Source organism: Mirounga angustirostris, unplaced genomic scaffold (assembly GCF_029215605.1).
Source record: "Mirounga angustirostris isolate CCGP_5_RB_7025 unplaced genomic scaffold, mMirAng1.0.hap1 SCAF_16, whole genome shotgun sequence".
Lineage (NCBI taxonomy): Eukaryota > Metazoa > Chordata > Mammalia > Carnivora > Phocidae > Mirounga > Mirounga angustirostris.
In genome coordinates this window covers 2,892,843-2,915,000 of record NW_026991724.1, presented here as the reverse complement: position 1 = coordinate 2,915,000, position 22,158 = coordinate 2,892,843, and the positions used below count along the sequence as shown (strand labels likewise).

General features: G+C 53.3%; 1 long non-coding RNA gene across 1 annotated transcript in view; it reads right to left on the bottom strand.

The window, feature by feature from the left end:
• LOC135362825 (uncharacterized) overlaps positions 1-21,156 on the bottom strand; it is a 213,790-nt gene extending 192,634 nt beyond the window's left edge. Inside the window, exon 1 of the long non-coding RNA XR_010408107.1 lies at positions 20,943-21,156. This is a non-coding gene — a long non-coding RNA (uncharacterized LOC135362825). The remainder of the gene's footprint in view (positions 1-20,942) is intronic.
• Positions 21,157-22,158: the final 1,002 nt, after the last annotated feature.

Below are 22,158 nucleotides of genomic sequence, written 5' to 3'. Positions count from 1 at the left end.
GAGTCATATAGGCCAAGGACAGGGGGCATGCTGGCCAGCCACTTAGCATCCGCCCACTGGACTGAACTACCCCCAGAGGAAAGTTTTGCTCTTCGCTCCTCCTGCTAACCTTCCAGGCTCTGCCAGGTGCCCACTTTCACCATGCTTGGGGGTTCCAAGTGGCTACAGCGTTGAATCTCTTTTCTGGACAGTCTGAAGAAGCCCCTCTTCTTCTGTGCCCTGCACTAATTCTGCAAACTTTTAGGAATTCTGGAAGCATCCTGACATTGCAGGGGAGAGAGCCCATGGGAAGACAGGGTTGGGAGAAGAAATGATAAACACCGAACACACCCCACCCAAACACACACACCCTCAGGTTGACGTGATAAGTGCATGGGAGCACCCCCTGACCCCTTGTCTGTCTGTCACAGGCAGGGATGAAGCCCCCACCCCCAGCCATGTTTGCTTGGGGGTCCCTTTGCTCACTGACGAGGCTCCATCATCCCCAGTGGTTAGCAGGCTGGGCCCAGAGCCCATGTGGCTGTGAGGCTGGGACAAGCTCTCTCCTCTGGGTGCCTGGGGTTTTCCCACCTCCAAGGGGTGAGGGATAACAGCAATGCCAGTCATAGGCTCCTGGGGGGGATGAAGCCAGTGCAGTGACATCAGGCTCTCAGTATGGCACCGGGTCGCTCAGGGACTGTGGGCTGCTCTAGTATGCACTACAATGCCACTCACCCGGCTGCATGCAAGCACAGAGACACTAACAAGTCCTGGGCACATGGCTGCGGTGTCACTTTTCCTGACGGCTGTCCTGGAAAATGAAGCCCTGGCTTTTGCTCTCCCATTCCTCCTCCCCCGCCTCTGGAGCCTCCCCTACAGCCAGGCCTTTGGGGTCATGTCCTCTTGCCACTTTGCCACTCATGCAGCCTGCCTCCCCACTGACAGTGCACCCACCAGCCTGCATCCACCTCGCCTGGCAGGGGCCCCCTGGCTGACAATGTCCTTCAAACTGTGCTGTCTCCCCAGGTGCCCTGGCCCTCTTGGCATGCAGCCCCCAAGGGAAGGCAGCACTCCTCCGTAGACAGCAGGAACCCTTTCTAACAGGCGCACGGGCAAGGCTTGGATCTGCTCGGGATGGAAGTGGCTGGCTGTTCTAACACTTCCAAACCTGAAGACATCATTCCCGAGTCCGGCCTGGTGGACTTGGGGTGGGAATTCATTCATTCACTCATTCATTCAGTGATGGCTGATGTTCTCCACTGTTTTGAGGATAAAAACATTGAGCTTATGACAAACAAAACCAAAAATGTCCAAAATGCTTCTTCTGGGGAATGGAACTGGGGATGAGTTGGGAGTAAAGCAGGATGCCAGGGTTTTCCATGAACAAGTTTTTGGGACCATTTGATCCTCCTTAATTATGTGCATCTGTTATATCAGGGAAAACAGAAATATAAATGGAATTATGTCAATTCCTTGCTGAAGCCCCTCCCATGACACAGAAACTCAGAGAACCTGACCCCAGCCCTTCCCATGGACTCTGAGCCACGCAGCTCTGGCCCTGCCTCCCTCTCCAACCACACTCAACACGAGAGGTCCTTTCCTGCCACAGGGCCTTAGCACGCACTGTTCTCACCTTTAGAGGGCTTAGTCTGGCTTTCACTGTGGACTCAGATTAAATTTCATCAGGCCTTCTAAATTTAAGTACATATTTGTGTGGTTCTTTGACTCCATTCTCCCCCTGACTGACTCCAAGTTCCCCAGGCCACAGGAACCACGTGTGTTCATACACGGATGTACACCAGCCCCCAGCACAGTTCTGCCTCGTGTTGGTTCTCTGCACTTGCTGGATACAACAAAGTAGTAGCAATTCACCCGTCTCTCTCTCTCTCACACAGTGCCAGTGCCCTTCCCACTTCATACACTGTAGGTAAAACCAATGTCCTCTCCATGGGCCTCTGAGCAGTGATAGGGGTCAGGGAACTTGACCTGCGTGTAGACTTGAGCAGATGTGAGTAATAGGAAGAAAAAGGTCTCCAGCAAACCACCTCCCTGATGTCTGGCCACGGCGACTAAAAGCCCACCGTAAAAGCCACTCCTCTGCGCTCAGGACAGGCACGTGTGAAAACGGTAATAAGATCAGACAAGGCAGCGCCCATTGCAATACACTGGGCCGGGCAGCTTCCCCTCCATCCACCAGACAGCCACCTGCCCAGGCACACCGAGCGCACTTTGTCCTCGCCACCAGGGGGCGCACGGGAGTCCCGCTCTGGCACCTGGAGACCAGGTTGGGGCGACACTCCTTGAAATAACTTGAGCTTCATCCCAAACACCCAAAAACTTAGGTAAAACTTAAACAAACAGAAAAGAAACCCCAGATTCCTTCACCTCAGCCCCGGAAAGCTGGGTTTGCAGCGGGCCCTGGGAAGTTAGGGTTTTTTTGTCAAGTGCCTTAGCTGATTCTGATGCAGTGGGTCCATGGACCGGCGGTCTATTGGTCTGGGCTCGCCCACAGACTCCGTGGAGAAACACAGTCCCACCCACTGCGGACCACCAGGGGACAAGGGCAACCAGGACAAACCCCGATGTGTGGCTTCGTTTCTATCTTTGGACCCCGCACGTACCAGGAGGGGCAGGCGGGGGTCCGGAGTGGAAGAGAAGAGGCAGGAGGGAGCTGGAGAGGGGCAGAGGCTGCTGGGTCTAAGGATGCCCACGGCCAACACAGAAATATTTACTTTCCCCCCCTTTTTATGCATTTCTTAGTTGAGGCTTTTTAAATTTGACTCCGGTGCCGACAGCTGAGTTCATCACAGCCATCAGTTCCTGGGGTGCCGTTTTCCTCCCTGGTCCCAGTGACCCCACCCCCAGCCCTTGCTTTTTTTCTCCAATCCCCTCCTGCCACATCGGCAACTGTTCCTTGTGTCTGTGTGTCCTTGCACAAGGCTATGTGTGCAAACAGTCGGCATCAGCGATCTTGTGTTAACTCTGTCATTCTCCTTTACCCTACCCCCTGAGCACAGGATTAAGATCTATCTGTGGTGTTGGGTGGACCCAATCCATTGTCCCAAACCACTGCCCATGCGGTGGGCACCCCCACTGTACTGTCCACTGTTCCAGGGACGGACTGCTGCTTCTCACCACCATCAACGACACTTGGGTGGGCATCTCTGTCCTCGTCCCGCGTGGACCTGTGTGGGGATCCTGCGGCATACGTACGCAGGCTGGGGTCTGGCTGGCTCCTGGTGCTCATGAACACTTAGTTTGTCTACTAACTAGTCAGGGCTTTACTTCCCCCTCGACTGTAAGGGGAGAAATAATAAATGCGAGTACTCTATGATGCACATGCTGTTAGGTCCCAGCCTGTGGGAAAGTAACTTCAAGGTTGGACACTGCACATTGTTGATCGTTATACTGAGTGCATCTAGGAAATCCATGGTACCACTTCTGTTCTGTACACCATGGCTTTCTTTAAAAGCTTCTAAAACCAAACATGAAGACACCCTCTGTGTCAGCAAATGCAAGAGAAGAGTCAGGAATTCCCAGAGTGCAGTGCAGGAACATGACCCAGAGCTCATTAGAGAGGCAGGACTCAAACCCCACCCAGACCCAGAATCAGACACTCTGAGGCTGGAAATCTGTGTTTGAGCGATGTCCCCAGGGGATTTTTTCAGGCAGGTTCAGGTTCAGGAACAAATAAAGATAAATCTGAGAGAACTCGAGCAAGCCAAAGAAAAAGCAGGGATAGATGTGTGGATGAGAGAGAGAGAGACAGAGAAAGGGGACAGTCAGACAGACAGGCAGATAGACGGGCTGAACTGGCTTTGGAGAGTCAGAACACAGAATCACCAGTGTGAAACTCCCTGCAGAGAGCATTTCATGGTGTGTTTATTAACTGGTGAGAAGACCCCAGAGCCCTGGGAGGAGGGGGCGGGGGGCACTGAGCAGACGGGGCAGAGCTACTGCATGTCTGCCCCAAACAGAGCCCAGCTTTAGCCATTTTACACATGTCACATCTTGGGAAGGTCTCCATAGAAAATAAGACCCTGGGATGAGACAAACCCAGAAACTGCTGGCTAGTCCAGTCTTCCCTCATTTCACAGATGTGGAAGCTCAGAGAGGTGGAGTGCCTCCCCTAAAGTCACACAGTGACACAGTGGCAGAGCCGGGCTTGGTTCCTCTTTATCCAGGACTTCCTGTGTGACACACTCAGCCCCAAGCGTGGAAAAGAGAGTGCTGGAAGCATTCACAGAGCCACTGTCATGTCGGGCAATTCCATGAGGGTCTGCCCGACGTGACAGATGAAGAGGTAGGTGAGGTGCCTCTCCCGAGGACATGGAGGGATCTTGGGGGGCCCCACTCAGCCCTCCCCCTCTCAGAATCTCAGAAAGCCAAACCCGCACACAGCTGGTGGCTGCCCTTCCCGGCCAAGTTCGTTTTGACATTACAAGACAAAAAGCACAAACGTGTTCCAATGGGACAGGCTGTTACCGCGGTGCCATTCATCGGGGTTTACGATTTTCCTGGAGCCTCTCGGCCGGGCGATGCCAGAGAATGAGCCAGAAAAAGAAAATTCTTAGGTGACGTAAATGCAGTCAAGACACTTGCGAGCGAGCGGCATGCACTTTTCCTGCCCCGGGAAGGGGTGGGGTGCGGGGAATGGAGCCATCTTAGAGCCAAATAGAGAAAGAGAAACGAAAAAAGCCCGGTGCCTGTGAACTCACTTCATCGCGCAGGATTGCTATACATCCGTGCCTTTGTGTTTGAGCAGAATGCCTTTGGCTCCATAAATACTCCCTGTAATTAACAAAGGACACCTATTAAGTCATTAGAGTGGAGGTCGCCCAAGATGGCAGTGGACGGTCAGGACATCAACTGTATTATTTTATTTCCAGATACGAGTTAGTTTGGTGGAGCCAGGCTTGCCAGAGAAGATGATAAGATCAGATGCCCTCGTGAACTGCCAGATATCCAATTAGATGTTTACGCAGACGGGGCTCCCATCACAGTCCAGACGCGGCCGGCCACAGGGATTTGTTTTCGAGCCAGAGGAAAGCTCGAGACGCCTGAAGCCCAGCCTGGGGGCTTGGGTGACCAGCTCATGCCCGTGGGCCTGGGACTGCCCGGGTTTTAGCACCCCAGGTCCTGCACCTCAGGAGCCTCCTTAGAATTTGGAGAAGCTGGCCTTTGCACGCTCTTGGGGGCGTTAGGTAAAGTGGGTGCATTCTGATGAAAGAAGAAACCCATGCTCGCTCTCCCACACCACAAGCTGGACGTGGTGCCCAGCCTTGGGTCTCTCTCCTGGCAGCCACCCAAAACAGTCTTCCAGGCACAGGGAAAGGGAGGGAGAGGGAGAAGGAGACGGTGTGAGCAACAGCTCTAGTTCCGCGTCTAGTCCCGGGGGCAGTGAGTCCCGACAGAAGGTGCCTACAGCAGCTGCTTGCAGAAACCATGACATCAGCACTGTTCAGGGGACGGACATCTAAAGAGCAGAGTCATTCTCTCTCACCTCCCCTGTGTTTGCGCAATACGGCCAGAATCGGTGGCCCTGTATTAAAAACACCTGGCCATTAAGAGGCTGTGCCCCACAGCGGGATAGAAACCCCGATGGTAGGTGCTTTCTACTTTGGGACCAGGGTGTTCCAGATGGGGACGGCCCCGGCGAGCCTCTGCCTCTCATCCATAAATGGTTCCTGTCTTGTCCCTCGAGGCGTCGTGGGGAGGGTAGAACTTCCACAGTGTTTGGAAGACGGTCTAGCTCACTGGAAACGTAAGAGGTGACACGTGGGGAGGCTTTAATAGGCAACACATGGTCCCGTGGGCCACAACCTGGGGGCTGCAGAGAACGTACCCACAAATACTGAGCTTGTGAGAGGCCTGGTTCTGCAGTCTTACACTGTAAAGGCGATTACAGGAGCCACCTTTTTACTCAGACCCACTCTGGACACATCCTGCTCTCGATCAGTAACAGAAGGTAAGCACTCCCCCTCCCCCGCCACAAAGCAACCCACAAGAATTTACGGGGTGCTGGTAATAACAACAATAATGAATATTTAAATACACGAGTGCTTGCTATTTGCCAACCAAACCTGCATTGTCTGAATGCACCGCTTCATCTCACCTTCACACCTATTTTGTACTATTTTTCTTTTATTGTCGTAAAGCATACATAATCTAAAATTTGCCATTTTAGCCATTTTTAAGTGTCAGTTCAGCAACATGAAGTACATTCAACCCTCACCACCATCCACTTCCAGAACTTTCTCATCTCCCCTAACTGGAGCTCCATCTCCATGAAACACCAGCTCCCCACCCCCTCCCCCAGCACCTCCCCGCCACCAATCCACTTCCCGTCTCTGTGGATCTGACTCCTCCGGGGGCCTCGTGTGAGTGGAAACACAGCGTTGGTCCTGTTGTGATGGGCTTACCTCACTCTGCAGAGTGTCCTCAAGGTCTGTCCGAGCTGTGGCAGGTGTCAGAATGTCCTTCCTGTTTAAGGCTGAGTAATATTCCATTGTCTGTCTATGCCACATTCTGTTTGTCCATCTGTTGCTGGACAGTTCGGTTGCTTCCCTTTACTTCCCATTCTGTGAGGCTTAACTAAAGAAAACATTTCTCCATGGTTTTTGCTGTCACGCTGTTCTCCACGAGAGCCCACCGTTCTTGGAATCCAGGCTGACTTCTAACACCTCTGCGTCTCACTTGAACAGAAGACCTGCCATCTCTGGGGTTCAAGGCAAGAGGTTCTTGTTTTTTTTCTGGGGCCACGGTGGGAGGTAGACCCCCGTGTCCTGACCCCACTCTCTTTAGCCAACAGGAAGCTGAGAAGTGCACAACTGCCCCCACCCCAGCCCACCCAAGCAGTCATGGAAAATGCTGGAATCAGCCCTCGTGGGTCCCAGCTGGATTCTCCTTGCAGGAGTTCAACAGACCCCAAATCCTGATCCTCTCGACCCAAGAAGAACCTGTCTGTCCTGCAGACCCTGTCTTGTCAACGGGCCACACCCCCGAGGAAACCCTCTTCTCTCCCTGTTCCGTGCTGGGACCGCTTTGATGGGCTTTGCTCCGCTTGACCATTCCCAGATTGTTGGCGTTCAGAAGTTTCTCCAAAGATTTTCATTCATAAACAATCAGCAGAAGCCCATCAAAAGCCAGGAACAATTTCTCCCTCGGCCCCCGCTCCTGTGTGCTGACATTACAACCCTCCTCCTCAGCATAAACAGAGCTGATCACTTTATACCCTTTGTATATTGTTTCTTAATATGAGGGAGGTGAGACAGCGAACCGGTAGTCGCGCAAATGATTGCCTAATGTAAACTGACAGCTGGTGTTGGAATGTTTAGCTTCAGGAACTGTGAAAATGGTCACAGCCTAGTAATTAACTCACATTTACTTAACCCCGACATTCGCTCTGCTATTATTGGTATTTTTAATCAAGGAAACAAGACTCATTCTGCTGGAGGAGGGTTTGATCTGATCCATGCCCACTGATTTTCGGCTGACCCAGCTCACGCCCTTGCTCCCGACGCCCCGACCCTCCTCCCCGGCTCCTGCACCAGCAGCGCCCCCCTCGGCTGGGCTCTGGGGCCGTGGCCGACAGGGCTTGTGCTGGGCCGGGGGGCACACTTTCCAAAGAAACAGCGAGTTTTTACCTTTTTGCCAACAGTTCTGTAGGCAACATTTGTTTTTTATTTTCTTTTTTTTTTCATTAAATCACTTTTATAAACTCCTCAAAAGTTTCAGTTTATTCAGTGACAATTAGTTTATGGCATTTCTGAAGTGGATTTAGTTCGAGTGATAAAATTACAAGCCAAAATTGCAACCATAATGGAAAATCCTGGTTCATGTTTGGCCTTCGAGACCACAACTGAGAAATTACTGGCTGATGCCAACGAGCAGGAAGAAGTAGCAATCACAGAACATTCCTGTCCACATGCAGCGGGATCCCAGGCTCTGCCGTGAGGACGCGCTGCACCCTAGGCTGGAGGCCGCTGCTTCCTGCCACTAATGGTGGGACCAGGGAAGCGGATCTGCCCTCGCCTGACAGGTGGAAGGAGCATGGGGTTGGGCTGGCAGATTTGCCTCCTTTTGCTCTGAAACATGTTCTCTCTTTCTTAAACTCCAGAGCCAGCACTTTCCTGAATTCCAGCCCGGCTGATTGCATCTCAGTTTCTTGGTGTTTAACGGAGACCTTCCTGAGCTATTTCCTGATAGCAGCTGGGAGCCTTTTGAACAGTCAGCAGCGGGATTCTGGAACAATCTAAACTCGTAATGGCAGTTCCAGGGGCAGGGCCGACTTTGAACTGGAGCAGGAAGAGCAACATGCGGCCAGCTCACCCGCTTTCAAGCTCTTTTCCTTTGCATGGTTCAGACCCCAACACCCCCACCACACCCCCCACCCCCGGGGCCCTGTTATCCCTGGGGGGCAGAGACCTCTGCTGGAAACCAGGCTTTACTGAGCATCTACTGCATCCCAGCACTGGGGGTGCAGCTGTGAACTAGACAGGCCAGGCTACTGCCCTCACTGGTGGACAGAGAACACAGATAACACAGATAATAAAACAACCTAGAGACCGAGCGTTCCAGTGATTAGAGCTATAAGGAAAACGAACAGGATGTGTGACAGGGAGAGTAACTGTTGGGGGCAGGGCCGTGGGAGGGGATGGGGCAGCCAGGGCAGGCAACTGAGCTCAGACCAAAGGGTGAGGAGGAACCAGCCAAGTGATGAGCTGAGAGAGAGCAGCCCGTAAGAGGGCCCAGCATGTGCAAAGGCCCTGAGATATGTGGACCTTAGAGGTGTTGAAGGCACGGAAAGGACCCTCAACTGGATGAGCACTGAGTGAAGGAAGCACGTGACAGTGTCCAGTGGCGTGGCTACAGCAGGCTGCCCCTGTCCTTCCAGCCCTTGTCCAGCCCTTGTCCAGCCCTCTCAGTGCTCTGGCCCCTCCTCCCCGACTCCCTCGCCACTGTGCTGTGGCAGGCTCCTGGCCCTCAACCCTCCACCTGCTTCTCATCTCACACATCCTGCTGGATGGAAGACCCTGTTCCTCTCCACCTTCAACTACCTCCGGTGGGCAGGAGGGAACACAAGAAACATACTTTTTGATCGATGGATCCTGAGCCTGAGTACATAATGGGAACAAACCCTCTATCTGTCTATATAGACAGATAGATATTGAGTGATAGATACTGAGAGATTGACAGATGATACAGACGGATGGACAGACTGACAGACGGACAGACAGGCAGGCACATATATACATATACACACATCGCATAATTCATACACATACAAAATGATATAAAAACGTAATCATACTCCATAGAGTATGTTTTGTAACCGACCTCACTAACTTTATTTACTTAACGCTAACCTGGCACTGTGAACCCCTGCTTCTCCCTATGGCATCCTTTGTGTGTTTGTACTGACTCGCACCTTCCCAGGGCAACATGTGCTGTCTGTAACAACACAAAGGATGTCAACGTGAGCAACATCGAAGCGAACGCCTCTCTGTGCCCCCTGCCCCCACACCCACATGCTGCTTGCTCAGCAGCGTGTGTGCAAGCGCCCCACGTACTTTTTCTGTTCAGGTAGAAACATACTGCATATTACTTATTTGGACAGAAGCAGCATCATACGGGCATGTTTCCCCCAGAGCTTCCTTTTTCTCTTGCTGAATCCGGCACGGACGTCTTTCCTGTCTGCCCCTGTAAATCCTCCAACCAGGACCCACCACGCCCCACACCCAAGGTTGCCTTTCTAGGGACAAGCTTGTCTACAAACAGGGCAAACACAAGTACTGCAGTGACCCCTCCCCTCCCCCAAGCAGCCCTCCATGGCAAGGGAGAGGGGTCTCATGCGTGAGCTGGTGGCAGAGCTCTGGAGCGGGGCCAACACTGCCCCCCAGGGTCCCAGGTGCACTGAGCCCCAGGAGTCACAGTGGTGACATTCTTGATAATGTTCCTTTTACTCACCACTCCCTTCCCTGTCCCACTGCCCCAGCTCCCATTTCTGCTCCTTGTGGTCACCTCCCAAATATACTCCCCGTACTCAAATCTGTACAGCAAGGTGTACTTCTGGGGGAACCTAAGCCCAGACAGCCCCAAAACTTGGACTGGGTGACCACCCCCCTGCCAGGGGACAGTAGGTTGCTCTTACTCCATTACTTTTGGTGGTTTGCTAATAGCCTGTTGATAACTGGAGCCAGCATGCTATTGCCTGTGGGACAAATGTGGCCCATCACCTGTTTTTTGTAAATAAAGTTTTACTGGCATGCACCTGTTTGTTTACATATGGCCTATGGCTGGTTTTGCACAACAACCATGGAGTAGAATAGTTGCAATGGAAATTGTATGGCCCGAAAAGACTAAAGTATTTACTATTTCATCCTTTACAAAAAACGTTTCCCAGCCTCTGGTCTAAACAATAAGCCAACCCCATATTTAACCACTCCTCTGTTTTAGGCCTTTCTTGCCCAAGTTAAAAGTTCTGTTCTGTTGTTGTGAACTGTCTGTTTCATTTGAGGCTGCACAAACCCGGACACGCTCAGTGCCCCAGGTGAAATGTCTGCACACACATGTTATTTTCATCTCTGCACAAATGCCTCAGATATGAAGACTGGAACAAGCGCTAGCTATATTTTTAGGTGTCTGATCCTTATAATCATATTTCCACCATGTGACCCTTGCACCAGCAGGGTTTGAAAATGCCCATTCGAGGGTCAGAAATCCCTCATTTCCAAGGGCCAGGTCATTTGAGAGATCAAACCAAGCCCACAGACGCTTCAGACCACACAGAAGCCATGACGATAAGGAGGACAGGATTTTCTGACAGCTCCTGTGAAACAGGAAAACCGTTTGGTCCTTTACCTCCCTCAGCTCTGAGCCTCACCCCAATCCTATGAGGTCAGCACTGAACGCAGTAACAGATGAGAAAGTCAACGCAGAGTGCTTAAGTAACTTGCCCAAGGACACACAGCTTGGTGCCCATGTTAGTCTCTTGGGGCTGCTGTAACAAATAACCATGAACCAGATGGATTAGAACAGCAGAAACTTATTGCCTCACAGATTTGGATGCCACAAGTCTGACACCAAGCTGTTGGCCAGGCTGCGCTCCCTCTGAAGGCTCTGGAAAATAGCACGCGCTCATCTCTTCTTGGCTTCTGGTGTTGCTGCTGATCCTTGGTACTCCTTGGCTTATGGACACATCGCTCCAGTCTCTGCCTCTGTTGTCACGTGGAGCTCTCCCTGTATGTCTGTCCCTCCCCTTCTCAGGAGGACACGAGGCATCGGATTTAGGGCCCCCTACTCCAGCACGACCTCATTTAACTTGGTCACATCTGCAAAGACCCTATTTCCAAACAAGGTTACACTCACAGGAACTTTGGGTTGAGACTTCAACATGTCCTTTTAGGGGACACAATTCGACCCATAACAGTATCTTCAACTGAGTGCTTCCAGAAGCTGGCAAGAATCCAAGTCTGAGGAGTTGATTTCAGTGAGACAGGCCCTAATGGGTGTTCTCAAACCAGCTGCCCCACTGGTGACCAGAACTCCCTCCTGTGGGGAGAAGCACCAACTCAAGAGCAGGGGAGCTGGGTATTTATGCCAACTCCCAGAGTCCCACGTTGAGGGCCACTCCTTGGGCTGTCCATTCCCCGGCACAGCTGGCCTGCTGCACCCAGCAGCCTTGTGTGGTCTGGGGGAAAGCCCCCCAGCATAGATACACAGACAGTGGGGGCTGGGAGTTGCCCAGAGCCTGGGACTCAACAGATACCTGGGGAGCAGAAGCATCAGCCTCCTGATAGAAATGCAGAGCATAGGCCCCGCCCCAGAACTGGAATGTGCTTTTTAATAAGCTCTCTGGGGCGGTAGGCATGCAAGTGACAGTTGGGGCACGCTACAAAGGCTGAGGGGTGAGGACGGGGCCTCCAACATCTGCCACACTAGAGACACAGGGGTTGGAAAGGGCTCCCAACAGGACAGAGTCAGAATGGTACCCGCCCTCCAGGAAGGCAAACTCCGTGATTTAAGGGTTGCCAGTTAAAGAGCGAAGAGGGGCGCCTGGGTGGCTCAGTTGGTTAAGCGACCGCCTTCGGCTCAGGTCATGATCCCAGGGTCCTGGGATTGAGTCCCACATCGGGCTCCCAGCTCAGCGGGGAGCCTGCTTCTCCCTCTGACCCTCTCCTCTCTCATGCTGTTTCTCTCTCGCTCGCTCTCTAATAAAAAATAATCTTAAAAAAAAAAAAAAAAGAGCAAAGAGGAGTCAGACCAAAGCAAGTGAGGTCCATTCCTCCTCCAAACCAATGCGGGATACAGGGGGGCCTGGAGAAGCACAGGCCGGGGCTCCAGCTGCATGGTGGTCAGGACCCTGGGCACACAGTAGGACCACTGGCACAGAGGCAGCTGCAGAGGTCAGGAGCCTTTAAGAGGCAGCAAGTCATTTACATAGTCACCAAGTCTTTGCAGAGAGCTCTCAGCCCTGGTGAGGCAGAAAGAAAGGCCTCGTCCCTGTTCTCAAGGAGCTCAGGGTCACACCAGACCAGGGGCCAGTGACCAAAGGGAGCCAAGGAGAGCCCTCCTCATCTCTTCTCCTTGCGGTCCCTACCTCGACCAGGACGCCCTTAGTACCTTCTGTCCACATGATCAGCCTGGCTACACACTCTGCCAGGGAACTGGGGAGCCACGGGAGGTTATTGAACAGGAGAAGTGCTATGAGGAAAAGTGCTCTAGGTTGCAAGAGTTGGCAACCAGGATGGCTGGGAGTGGGAGAGGACAGAGCACAGACACAGAGCTGTTTATCTGGGGAAGAACACTCCTCAAGCTCTAGCTCCAGAAAGCCTGCAGAAATATCTTCTTCTAGGCACGTAAAATGCCAAGCATCTCTTAAAGCTTAGTCAACTTTCCAATGAAAAGCAAGCTGGCCTTTAATGACGGGGGCACTGCCCACAGCCTCATGCTACATCAGCATCAGGTTATAGTCTCATGTTACGACTCCATTTCACAAATATTAATTGTGTGCCAGGTGCTGCCCTGGAGACGCCAGACGAGACAGACATAGTCCTGCCCTCAAAGAGCTCCTGGTCTGGGTGAGGGGCCAGATGTGCACCCAGCCACACACCAGGCAGGTAACAAATGAAGTATGAGGATAGGGAGCTGTGGGTACACATGACCCTGGCTCGGGGGTCAGGAAGGCGATCTTCAGGCAGGGTAAGACCTGAGAGATGGGCAGGAGTTGGCTCGGCCAAAGAAGAGGGGAGGAGTGTTCCAGGAAGAAGGGACAGCATGTGCCAAGTCCTGAGGATGCACAGAAGACAAGACGTGCCTTCTGGAATGAGCAGGGACAAAAAAGTTTGGGGGGCCGCTGTGGAGTCTTAAGCGGTAACGGGTGTCCATAAGACGTGCGTGCAGTGTGGTCTCATTGGTAAACTCGTGGACACGTTTGTGTATACCCAGGGCAAAACAGCAGAAGAAAAGATCTCTAAATGTTCACAGAGACTCTCTCTGGGTGGCAAAACTGCAGATGACTTTGTCTCATTTACACTTCTCTGTATCTGTCAAATTTTTACAGGAACCTTGCTTGTGGGAGTGACCTGTGGCTCACAAATACCGTGTAACAAACTACCAATTCTTAGCAGCCTGCCACAACAGGCATCTGTTTAGCTCCCAAGTTCAGGGCTGGGTGAGAGCTGGTTGACCAGGCGGGTGTCGGCTGGCGTGGCTCTGCTCCACGTGGCCCTCATCCTCCTTCTGGGACGAGTGGCCCAGTCTGGGTGTGGGCGCTCACGGCCACGGCAGAGGAGCGGGAGAACAGCAAGGCCTGGGCTCAGAAGTGGCACGTGGTCCCTTCTACCTCATTCCATGTCCAAATCACAACACGTGGGATGAACTCAAAGTTAAGAGGAGGGTAAATACATCCTGTCCCTTTGGTGCGGGGGAACTGTAATGTCACATGACAAAGACCGTGGACACGGGAGTGACGGGGCACTGGAGTCAATGGTGTGCTACCCAGGATCACTGCAGGAGGGTTACCTGAAGGGGAGGGAGCAGGGGAGGAGCAGAAGGAGGGGTGGGGTGGAGGAGGAGGAGCAGAACAAGGAGGAAGAGCATGAGGCAGATGAGGGGAAGGAGAAGCTGGTCCAAGGGAGAGGCAATGTGTTAATTCAGATGCTCTCCCCAGCCAAGACGAAGAAGGCGAATCCAGACCCAAACCTTAAGAGCTCAAGAGTGGTAGGAGGGGGAGACAGAGAGCAAACCCAAATCCAGCTGTCTACTGGGGGAAATGGATGCTCCTCCCCGGCCTCAATGTACTCGTCTCTGAGCAGGGATGCGAGGGTCCCCCGACGAATGCTTCTGGAGGTCTCAGAGCAGCGCCTGGCCATGTAGGTAGTTTTGAGCCTAACCATGAAATGAACTGCCTGGCTCCTCCATTCTGAGTTGGCCCCGTCCGCAGAGGCATGGTAACCCCCAGCCAGCCTACAGCTCTCCTCACGGCTCTTTACCTAGCATCCTGCACACAGCTTTTCTTCTTCCGCAGAGTAAATATATCACTTCCCTCCGGCAAAAGAGAAATAAAAGCAGTTCCTTAATGCATAAGAGGCAAGTATGGAAGAAATTCCAGTTTGATGGTCTACAGGTATGTTTGTTTGGACTAGCGCATATAAATCAGTGCCTGGCTTACATCAGATTATCACAGCAGAGTGGCTCTGGGCTGATTGCGTCTTTACAATCTGTTTACGAGGAGGGCTGCAGTGAGACATTCTGGAAGGGTTGCCGCATAAGCCTTTAAAAGTTTTCGTAATTGCTCAGCCCAGACCGTTCCGCACTGGGAAATGCATCCTCATGGGAGCGACGTGGTCTAGAGAACCAGACCTAGCTTCCCAGCAACCCCTGAGCCCTCAGTGCTGGCCCAGCACCACCCAGGGATGGCCCTGGGAACATTCTGACATCTTTCCTTCTGCCCTGGGTATACACAAACATGTCTATGAATTTACAGACAAGACCACACTGCATGCACAACTTATGCATACTGGTTACCTCTCAGGACTCAGCACCCCCACCCCTGACCCAAGCATTTCTGATCCTGCTCATTCCAAAAGGCATGGCTTGTCTTCTCTGCATCCTCAGGACCTTTGACTGTGCTGTCCCTTCTGCCTGGCAGATACTCTTCACCTCTCTGCACCACCACCCCCTTTTTTTTAAAGATTTATGTATTTATTTTAGAAGGAGAGTGGGAATGGGAGAAGCAGGAGAGGGAGATAGAGAATCTCAAGCAGGCTCCACGCCCAGGGTAGAGCCCGACGCGGGGCTCCATCCCACAACCCTGAGATCATGACCTAAGCCAAAATCAAAAGTCAGGTGCTCAACCAGCTGAGCCACCTAGGTGCCCCATTCTTCACCTCTTCTTTAGCTAAGCCAACTCCTGCCCACTTCACAGGTTGAATGTTGCCTTCCATGACTCTCCAATCTGGCAAGAGTGCTGGTATGGGTTGGATTATGTCCCCCCAAAATTCATAAATTGAAGTTGCAAGCTTAAAGATTTAAAGATTGTTGCATACATGTAATTAGTTAGGTTAAGATGAGGTCATACTAGAGCAACTTTCTCCAAAGGGGAGAAATATGGACACAGACATGCACATGGGGAGATCACCACATGGAGATGAAGTCAGACACCAGGGTGATCCTTCTACAAGCCGATAGACACCAAGGATTGCCAGCTAGCCAACAGGAGCCAGGCAGAGGCCTGGCAGAGTCTCCCTCATGGCCTCACAAGGTGCCAGTCATGCCGGCCCCCCGATCTCAGACTTCCGGCCTCCAGACCATGGGAGAGTTAAGGTCTGCTGCTGGACCCCCAGTCTGTGGTCTCTCGTTAAGGCAGTTAGCACAACCAGCACGGGGCCCTCCGTGCTGCCCCTCCCGCCACTCCCTTTGTGGACAGCCATTGGCCTTGGCTCTCGAGTGGGGACCAGACGAGGTGGCTGAGGACAATGGGTGGAAAACAAGACAGGCCAAGATGTGGGGGTCAGTGAGTGGGAGGGAGACAGGGGTTCCAGTAGAGAAGCGACTGTGGGCTCAGAGGCAATAATGGGGGTCAGTATGTACATGTGCACATGAGGGGTGTTTTTCAAAGACTGTCTGTTCTGTAGACCAGGGGTCTTGAACCCAAATCTCTACAGGGGCCGGGCCAGCAACTTAACTGAGCCAGAGTAGTTTGTCTTGCAGGAATATGAGTTTGATCGGGAGTGGGGGTAATGAGAACAGTTGTGTGTAAGTGGGCTTGTACGATGTTTTCGAAGACTTCTGTTATCTAGAACACGGTCTCAGGTCAGATGTACTGGGCCAAGGGATGACTGCAGAGCCAAGAGAGAAAAGTCCAGAGTATAAGAAAGTGCAATTGTTTAGAGAAACAGTTTGCTCAAGGAAAGACAGTTTTCCTGCAGTGAATCTCCAGAGGGGCGGCCCCAGGGACACAGGGTGTCTGGGTGGGGATGCCACGGCCCCCAGGCAATGGGGTATCTCTCATGTTGGCTCACAAAGTGCCCTCTCCTTGTCTTCTCCCTCCCTCTGACTGGGGAAAGCCTTGGGTGGGTGCTGACAGGTCTCCAGCACCCAATACCTGCTGATTCCTACATTTCAGTAAAAGTCAAAGGGACTTAAACAAATCTAATAGTAGGGATACCCACGAACCAGAATCATGACCGTCCGTGCAGCTGGGGAGGCACCACCGAGGTGGAAGGAGCCCTGGGCTGGACATTTTCTTCATGAGTACACCCCCTGCCCCTCGCTGCCCACCTGCGCCCCTGACAACAGCCCTGCCCTTCAGACGACCCCTCACTGAAATCAGGGGGTCCCTGTCACCATGGAGGGAAAGCTCTGGAAAAAGCTACTCTTGTTGTTTTGGTTTAGCTTTTTTTTTTAGATACCGTTTATTTTCCAGCCACAGGAAAAGATGTCATAGCATGCAGCGGGGACACTCGGGGGCTTCCCGAAGATACGAGTTTAGAAATCCTTACTCCAGGGGCATGTGGATGGCTCAGTCGGTTAAGCACCCGACTCTTGGTTTTGGCTCAGGTCATGATCTCAGTGTCCTGGGATTGAGCCTGGTGGCGGGCTCCATGCTTAGCGGGGAATCAGCTTGAGATTCTCTTTCTCTCTCTCTCACCCTGCACAGGTGCTCACTTTCTGTCTCTAAAAGTAAATAAATAAATCTTTGAAAGAAAGGAAGAAAGAAAGAAAAAGAAAGAAAGGGAAATCCTTCCTCCGCAGATGGGTGTGACTGGGTGACACAATTTGGGCCAATGAGTTGCAAGCAGAGTCTCAGTGGAATAGGACAGAATCTCTCTCCTTGTCCTTCATTTTCTCCCTTTGTTCCGCCTGGACCACAGATGCAATGGTGAAGAAGGGGCAGCCATCCCAATGCCATGAGACACCGATAAAACAAAGTCAGAGAAAATCAGGAAGATCTCCGTCTGACAGCCTTGTGCTGGACCAGCTGCTGCCACCCTGGGACTTCTCAACACTCGAGAGGAAGAAGATACCGAGCGTGCCGAAGCCACTACAGGGGGGTTTCTGTCAGCAGCTTCCAAGTGCAAGTCCTGCATGATACACTCCATGGGGGGTGAGGCTGGCGGCCAAGGCTCTAGGACAGACTGTTCCAGGCTTTTGCTGCACCCTCAGGAACATCCTTTTGGAAATGCTGTTCCTCCTCGAGTCAGATAAAGAATGTCCCAGTTTCCTAGAGGCCCATGAGATGTTGGATTGGCTCCACGTCCCTCTCTGTCATCAGCATGCTCCGAACCCTGCCTGGGAAGGTCTGAAATGACAGCCTGAACTTAACCACATTCCCTGCCAACCACATCTCATCCCAGCAGGAGGACAAACACTGGTGGCAAGTGTGGCCTGTGTACTGGGGTAAAGGAAAAAGAATCTGCCTCTTGCTCAAACCCTCAACAAAACTAGCCCTTAATCAGATTATTATGTCACACATGTACCCACAGGGGGCTGGTTGGGTGAATTATGACAGCCATATAACAGAACCCTGTTCATTTAAAATGATGCCAGCAAATACGTAATGCATCCCAAAAGGTTCACGAGACACGGAGTGGGGGCAGGCCTACAAACAGCCACACAGAACGTGGACCAGACTTTGGGTGGACGCGAGACACGACGACCAAGGGCCTGGAAGACAGCTGCCTCCCAAGTGTAGCAGGTACTCTCCCAGAGCGGTGGGACAATGAGTGATGCCTTCTTTTTAATGTTTGTCTCCACATTTTCTTGCCTCAATAAAAGAAGAAACAAGGACGGTAAAGAAACCCCTCTGCATCTCCACTTTGCTCAGCGGATCTGATTTCAGCTGTAAAAGGGTCAGCTGAGTCCTTGGCAAATTTTATTTTCCACTATTATCTGAATAGTATTGGCTAAATATACTTTTAAGAGCAGCATTCTTAGGGTGGCACATGCCTCACCTCCCTTTTGCTCGTTTCGGGTTTTTTGAAAATCTGCTTTTACGGAGGCTTTTTGTTCTGACGCGCTCAGTACAAACACATTTGAGGCGGCTGCTCTGTCCTCAGCCCGACCGGCTCCCCGCAAGCCGCCTCAATACAGAGGCTGTTACCCCTTCAGCTCGCACCATCAGGGAAGCATTTACAGAGCGCAGATGTTTGCCTTCCATGGAGGGTCCCCAGAAAGTCCTCAGGAATCTCACCATCTCCTTGCAGGGAAGAAAACTAACAGCCAGGGAGGAATACAAAGAGCTGGGGGCAAAACTGAATGACTGTCACAACCAGTAGGGTCCTTTCGGCAAGTTCCAGAACGATCTACAACAATGACAGTGCATCTCAAATAAATCAGACTCTCCTTTAACGACACTGGCAGCCCTGTGCCTATTTTTAAAAGTTTACGACCCTGGATTTGTGAGTACAACTAGCAGGGCGCAGCCCAGAGCTGTGCAGGGCAAAGCATTTTTCAGTTTCCATCTCACTCCCGAGCGGCAATCCATCATGATAAGAAGGGGCAGGGAGGGAAGGAGCCAGGCTCCCCGCGGCCTCCCGGCTGGTGAAGCTACTAAAGTGGCAGGCACCGCGAGCCCAATCCATTAACCAAAAAAGGGCGCCGCGGCCAGAGCTATTTCTAGGTCTGGGCAGGCAGGGCTCAGGGAGGCTGTGGATCCCGTGCGGGAGGTTTTGCTGGCGACCCTCTACGCAGACTGAACTTCTTCCTCGGACACCAAGATCTGGCCCAGAGCAACACAACTAGGTACAAGAACTGCCTTACTGGATCTCCTCTATATTCATGTCCTGGACTGCTGTTACCGAACATCACGAGGTGGTGGCTTTAAACAACAGAAATGTACGCTCTCTCACTTCTGGGGGCCAGAGTCTGAGATCAAGGTGCCATCAGGGTCCCCACACTCCCTTCAAAGGATCCGGGGGAGGGTCCTTCCTAGGCTCTTCCAGCTCCTGGGGGCTCCAGGCGCCCCCTGGGCGTGGCCACGTCCTCAAGTCTCTGCCTCCGTCCTCACCCTCCCCGTGCGTCTCTCCTTTGTGTGTCTCTTACAAGGACAGTTATCACGGATTCAGGGACCGTTTGGATAAGCCAGGATGATCTCATTTTGAGGTCCTTAGCTTAGTTACATCTGCAAGGAGCCTTCTTCTGTAAGGCCACATTCACAGAATCTGGGGTCAGGATGTGGGCATGTCTTTTGGGGAGCTACGAGTCAACCCACTACACCTGAGCGGGTATTCACACCTTCCCAGGAAGGGAACCTGGTTCTCCCAAGTTCAGCCATCTGTCCACAGCCAGGTGGCCTTACCCAGGGATCAGCAGAGCAACCCCTGCCAGGTCCTGACGCTCACCAATATGAATCAGTCAGTAGGCCAGTTACATGCAGGGATGCTGATGTCAGCCTTGGGTCTGAATCCTGGCTCCACCGTATCTACTGGACAACTCTGGTCTCAGTTTCCTCATCCATAAAGTGGGAATAACCAGAGTCCCTGTCCCCAAGGCTGCTGTGAGAATCAAGAGCAGCCCTTCCTAATGGACAGGGCAGCACCTGCTCGATCGATGTGGCCTCGGACTATGTTCCCCAACCCCGTGTTCTAGGTTCTTAGCCTGGTAACATCGATTCCATCTGGGAGGCTCAGCGTTGCTCCTTGCCGCATCAAAGACGATTAATGCCCCAAAGCAACACTTCCCAAAGGGCTTATAAGGTGCAGTTTCACACCCGCTGAGCAGTGACCGCAACTGTCTGCTGGGAGGCAGCATCAGACCCCGCAGCGGGGGTGGGGAGGCTCAGTCCCACAAGGCCGCCCCTCCCTGACTCCGGGGGCCAGCTGCGTGTCCAGCTTGTCACCTGTGCTTCTGGCTGAGTGCCTACAGGTAGGTCAGAGGTTCCGGGGACCCCCGTCCGCAGGCTGGATCAATGTGCTAGAGCGGCTCGCAGAACTCGAGAGAAATACTCGCCAGGACGGGATGTGGCTCAGCAACAGCCGGATGGGAGAGGTGCGCCCGGCGAGGTGCGCGCGGAGGCACACGACGCTTCCATGCGCGTCAGGGGCACCACCCCGCGGCACCCCCACCAGAAGCGCCGAGACCCGCGGCAGAGAGCAAGGTGCAGTCACTCGGGCCCGGCAGTGACCGAGGCAGGCAAGGGCGTTCACGGCAACCGAGGCCAGATACCCCGAAGCAGCACAGGCGGGGGCACCAGAACTGGAGGCCGGCAGAACCCAGGGCTGACGGCCACGAACCAGAGGAGGCGTGCGAGGGCCGGGGCCGACTGGGCTCTCGGGAGGGCGGGCGCCCCAGACGCTGAGCCTCGCACGTGTGAGGCCTCAGCGGGACAGCCGCACGAAGCCTGCGCCCTCTCGTCTCGAACGCAGCGCGCAGCCCGCGAAGCCCCCCCGGGCCCGGCCGGGCCCCCTCCCAGCCGCGCGCTCACGGGCGGCGCCGACTTCGGCTGCTCCGCCTCTTACCTCGGCGGGCTCTCGAGCAGTCGCTTTGCCTCGCGCTGGGCTCCGCGGGCCGTGGGCGAGGCCACGTGACACGCGTAGCGGACCGTCACCGCGCCCGGAATCCCGAGCCGGCCCTGCGACTACGGCAGCCCCGCTCGCAGGCCGCGGAAAGCTGCGGCTGCGGGAAGGCGCGACGCGTGCGGGCGCCCCCGCAGCGCGCCCGCGACGCCGCCCGGCCGACGTTCCGGAAGGCCGCGCTACGTCGGCGCGCGCGCTTACGTCACTGCGCCGGAGCCCGAACGCCCGGAAGTCGGGGCTGAGACTGAAGAGCCGTCCCTCTGAGGCGGGGTGGGCTCCGGGCCGCCGGCCCCACCCGTAGGTGGCCCAAAGTCACCTCGGCACAACCCCAGACACCCCGACTGCTCCCCTACTTGGGAAATCCCAAAGGTCGGAGGAGCCCCGCTCCAGGCATAAATCCCCTATGTCTACTCCACATCGCAGTGTCGCCCGACTGAAACCCACAGAGCCCTTTATCCGCATGTCTTTCCGGAAAACCCAACCTGTGCAGCAGAAGGAAGCTGGCGGGGGGGGGGGGGGGGGGGGGGGGGGCGGAGGCCGGGACCGAGCCCGGCCCGGAAGCGGCCCCTCCACGGCGCCGCTGCACCCAAGTGCACCCAAGTGCCTTTGGTCCGCGGCGGGGGAGGCGGATCACAGTTTATGCTGCCAGCCAACAGCAAGCAGGCCTGTTTCCACGCCCCGCTGTCCCTCAAATATTCCAAACCTGCATTTAAGGCCCACCTGCGCGCACACCCATCAGGCAGAGCACAACAAAGAAGGAACTGGACAGACATGAAGAATTTCACATATTTTTGAAAATAAAAACAACGCATGTTGATTGTAGAAAATCTGGAACACATACACAAGCACCTGAACCAAAGTAAAAATCACATATAGCAATGATCTTTCTGTTGTCTTTATTCACCTTTACTAAACTGAGCACATCAGCAAAGTCAAAGACAGTCATGGCTAACACCTGGATTCGTCCCAGGTGGGTTTTCTTTTTCCCCAGGCTAATAAATAAAGTCCTTAATTTAAAAATCTTAACACGTGCACTGCCTTGTAACTTATTTTTCCTTGCACGTTTGTCCTATATTTTACAAATGTTTCTTATATCTTTACATATTTTTTAAAGATTTATTTATTTTAGAGTTGGGGGGAGGGAGTATGCACACATGGG